Genomic DNA, 4,911 nt, shown 5'->3' with positions numbered 1-4,911 from the left:
ACAAGCCAGATGAGGGCAAATACCAGATCTAACCCAGACATAACCGGCGTTATCCTCTAAACTATTAATCGGAACCAGCTTTTATTGACTGTTTCGGTGTGGAACCACATTACTACGTGATCCAAACAAGAAAAAGCCCAGGATCTGGCCAACAGGTATGCGAAAAACGCGAAAGTACGAGCCAGATGAGGGCAAATCCCAGACCTAACGGAGACATAACCGGCGTTATCCTCTAAAATATTAATCGCAACCAGTTTAATTGACTGTTTCGGTGTGGAACCTCATTACTATGAGATCCAAACCAGAAAAAGGCCAGGATCTGGCCAACAAGTATGCGAAAAACGCGAAAGTAAGAGTCAGATGAGGGCAAATCCCAGACCTAACCCAGACATAACCGGCGTTATCCTCTAAACTATTAATCGGAACCAGCTTTTATTGACAGTGTGGTACCACATTACTACGTGATCCAAATCAGAAAAAGCCCAGGATCTGGTCAACAAGTACGCAAAAAGTGTGAAAGTACGAGCCAGATGAGGTCAAATCCCAGACCTAACCGAGACATAACCGGCGTTATCCTCTAAAATATTAATCGCAACCAGTTTAATTGACTGTTTCGGTGTGGTCCCTCATTACTACGGGATCCGAAGCAGAAAAAGGCCAGGATATGGCCAAGAAGAATGCGAAAAACGCGAAAGTATGAGCCAGATGATTCCAAATACCAGAACTAACCCAGGAATAACCAGCGTTATCCTCTAAAATATTAATCGCAACCAGGTTTAATTGACTGTTTCGGTGTGGTACCACATTACTACGGGATCCAAACCTGAAAAAACCCAGGATCAGGTCAACAAGTATGCGAAAAACGCGAAAGTATGAGCCAGATGATTGCAAATACCAGAACTAACCCAGGCATAACCAGCGTTATCCTCTAAAGTACTAAGCGGAACCAGCTTTTATTGACAGTGTGGTACCACATTACTACGTGATCCAAACAACAAAAAGCCCAGGATCTGGCCAACAAGTATGCGAAAAGTGCGATAGTACGAGGTATATGAGCGCAAATCCCAGACCTAACCGAGACATAACCGGCGTTATCCTCTAAAATATTAATCGTAACCAGGTTTAATTGACTGCTTCGGTGTGGTACCGCGTTACTAAGTGATCCATACCAGAAAAAGGCCAGGTTCTGGCCAACAACAATGCGAAAAATGCGAAAGTACGAGCCAGATGAAGGCAAATCCCAGACCTAACCGAGACATAACCGGCGTTATCCTCTAAAATATTAATCGCAACCAGGTTTAATTGACTGTTTCGGTGTGGTGCCTCATTACTACGGGATCCAAAACAAAAAAAACCCAGGATCTGGCCTACAAGTATGCGAAAAACGCGAAAGTATGAGCCAGATGATTGCAAATACCAGACCAAACCCAGACATAACCGACGTTATCCTCCAAAATAGTAATCGCAACCAGGTTTAATTGACTGTTTCGGTGTGGTGCCTCATTACTACGGGATCCAAAACAAAAAAAACCCAGGATCTGGCCAACAAGTATGCGAAAAACGCGAAAGTATGAGCCAGATGATTGCAAATACCAGACCAAACCCAGACATAACCGACGTTATCCTCCAAAATAGTAATCGCAACCAGGTTTAATTGACTGTTTCGGTGTGGTACCTCATTACTACGGGATCCAAACCAGAAAAAGCCCAGGATCTGGCCAACAAGTATGCGAAAAACGCGAAAGTACGAGCCAGATGAGGGCAAATCCCAGACCTTACCGAGACATAACCGGCGCTATCCTCTAAAATATTATTCGCAACCAGTTTAATTGACTGTTTCGGTGTGGAACCTCATTACTATGAGATCCAAACCAGAAAAAGGCCAGGATCTGGCCAACAACAATGCGAAAAACGCGAAAGTACGAGTCAGATGAGGGCAAATACCAGACCAAACCCAGACATAACAGACGTAATCCTCCAAAATAGTAATCGCAACCAGGTTTAATAGACTGTTTCGGTGTGGTGCCTCATTACTACGGGATCCAAAACAGAAAAAACCCAGGATCTGGCCAACAAGTATGCGAAAAACGCGGGTGTATGAGCCAGATGATTGCAACAACAAGAACTAACCCAGGCATAACCAGCGTTATCCTCTAAAATACTAAGCGGAAGCAGCTTTTATTGACAGTGTGGTGCCACATTACTACGCGATCCAAACAAGAAAAAGCCCAGGATCTGGCCAACAAGTATGCGAAATGTGCGATTGTAAGAGGCAGATGAGGGCAAATCCCAGACCTAACCGAGACATAACCGGCGTTATCCTCTAAAATATTAATCGCAACCAGGTTTAATTCACTGTTTCGGTGTGGTACCACATTACTACGAGATCCAAACCAGAAAAAACCCAGGATCTGGCCAACAAGTATACGAAAAACGTGAAAGCATGAGCCAGATGATTGCAAATACCAGACCAAACCCAGACATAACCGACCTTATCCTCCAAAATAGTAATCGCAACCAGGTTTAATTGACAGTTTCGGTGTGGTACCGCGTTACTACGTGATCCAATCCAGAAAAAGGCCAGGATCTGGCCAACAAGTATGCGAAAAATGCGAAAGTACGAGCCAGATGAGGGCAACTCCCAGACCTACCCGAGACATAACCGGCGTTATCCTCTAAGGTATTAATCCGAACCAGGTTTAATTGACTGTTTCGGTGTGGAACCTCATTACTACGGGATCCAAAACAGAAAAAACCCAGGATCTGGCCAACAAGTATGCGAAAAACGCGAAAGTATGAGCCAGATGATTGCAAATACCAGACCAAACCCAGTCATGACCGACGTTATCCTCCAAAATAGTAATCGCAACCAGGTTTAATTGACTGTTTCGGTGTGGTACCGCGTTACTACGTGATCCAAACCAGAAAAAGGCCAGGATCTGGTCAACAAGCATGCATAAAGTGCGAAAGTACGAGCCAGATGAGGGCAAATCCCAGACCTAACCGAGACATAACCGGCGTTATCCTCTAAAATATTAATCGCAACCAGTTTAGTTGTCTGTTTCGGTGTGGAACCTCATTACTACGAGATCCAAACCAGAAAAAGGCCAGGATCTGGCCAACAAGTATGCGAAAAACGCGAAAGTACGAGCCAGATGAGTACAAATGCCAGACCAAGCCCAGACATAACCGACGTTATCCTCCAAAATAGTAATCGCAACCAGGTTTATTTGACTGTTTCGGTGTGGTTCCTCATTACTACGGGATCCAAAACAGAAAAAACCCAGGATCTGGCCAACAAGTATGCGAAAAACGCGAAAGTATGAGCCAGATGATTGCAAATACCAGACCAAACCCAGACATAACCGACGTTATCCTCCAAAATAGTAATCGCAACCAGGTATTATTGACTGTTTCTGTGTGGTACCGCGTTACTACGTGATCCAAACCAGAAAAAGGGCAGGATCTGGCCAACAAGTATGCGAATAATGCGAAAGTACGTGCCAGATGAGGGCAAATACCAGACCTAACCCAGACATAACCGGCGTTATCCTCTAAAATATTAATCGCAACCAGTTTAATTGACTGTTTCGGTGTGGACTCTCATTACTACGGGATCAAAACCAGAAAAAGGCCAGGATATGGCCAAGAAGAATGCGAAAAACGCGAAAGTATGAGCCAGATGATTGCAAATACCAGAACTAACCCAGGAATAACCAGCGTTATCCTCTAAAATATTAATCGCAACCAGGTTTAATTGACTGTTTCGGTGTGGTACCACATTACTACGGGATCCAAACCAGAAAAAACCCAGGATCAGGTCAACAAGTATGCGAAAAACGCGAAAGGATGAGCCAGATGATTGCAAATACCAGAACTAACCCAGGCATAACCAGCGTTATCCTCTAAAGTACTAAGCGGAACCAGCTTTTATTGACAGTGTGGTACCACATTACTACGTGATCCAAGCAACAAAAAGCCCAGGATCTGGCCAACAAGTATGCGAAAAGTGCGATAGTACGAGGTATATGAGCGCAAATCCCAGACCTAACCGAGACATAACCGGCGTTATCCTCTAAAATATTAATCGTAACCAGGTTTAATTGACTGCTTCGGTGTGGTACCGCGTTACTAAGTGATCCATACCTGAAAAAGGCCAGGTTCTGGCCAACAACAATGCGAAAAATGCGAAAGTACGAGCCAGATGAAGGCAAATACCAGACCTAACCCCGACATAACCGGCGTTATCCTCTAAACTATCAATCGGAACCAGCTTTTATTGACTGTTTCGGTGTGGAACCACATTACTACGTGATCCAAACAAGAAAAAGCCCAGGATCTGGCCAACAAGTATGCGAAAAACGCGAAAGTATGAGCCAGATGATTGCAAATACCAGACCAAACCCAGACATAACAGACGTAATCCTCCAAAATAGTAATCGCAACCAGGTTTAATTGACTGTTTCGGTGTGGTGCCTCATTACTACGGGAACCAAACCAGAAAAAGCCAAGAATCTGGCCAACAAGTATGCAAAAAACGCGAAAGTACAAGCCAGATGAGGGCAAATCCCAGACCTAACCGAGACATAACCGGCGCTATCCTCTAAAATATTATTCGCAACCAGTTTAATTGACTGTTTCGGTGTGGAACCTCATTACTATGAGATCCAAACCAGAAAAAGGCCAGGATCTGGCCAACAACAATGCGAAAAACGCGAAAGTACGAGTCAGATGAGGGCAAATACCAGACCAAACCCAGACATAACAGACGTAATCCTCCAAAATAGTAATCGCAACCAGGTTTAATAGACTGTTTCGGTGTGGTGCCTCATTACTACGGGATCCAAAACAGAAAAAACTCAGGATCTGGCCAACAAGTATGCGAAAAACGCGGGTGTATGAGCCAGATGA

The sequence above is a fragment of the Colletes latitarsis genome, unplaced genomic scaffold (assembly GCF_051014445.1).
Source record: "Colletes latitarsis isolate SP2378_abdomen unplaced genomic scaffold, iyColLati1 scaffold0018, whole genome shotgun sequence".
NCBI lineage: Eukaryota > Metazoa > Arthropoda > Insecta > Hymenoptera > Colletidae > Colletes > Colletes latitarsis.
Note: the sequence above shows the minus strand (reverse complement) of the source record.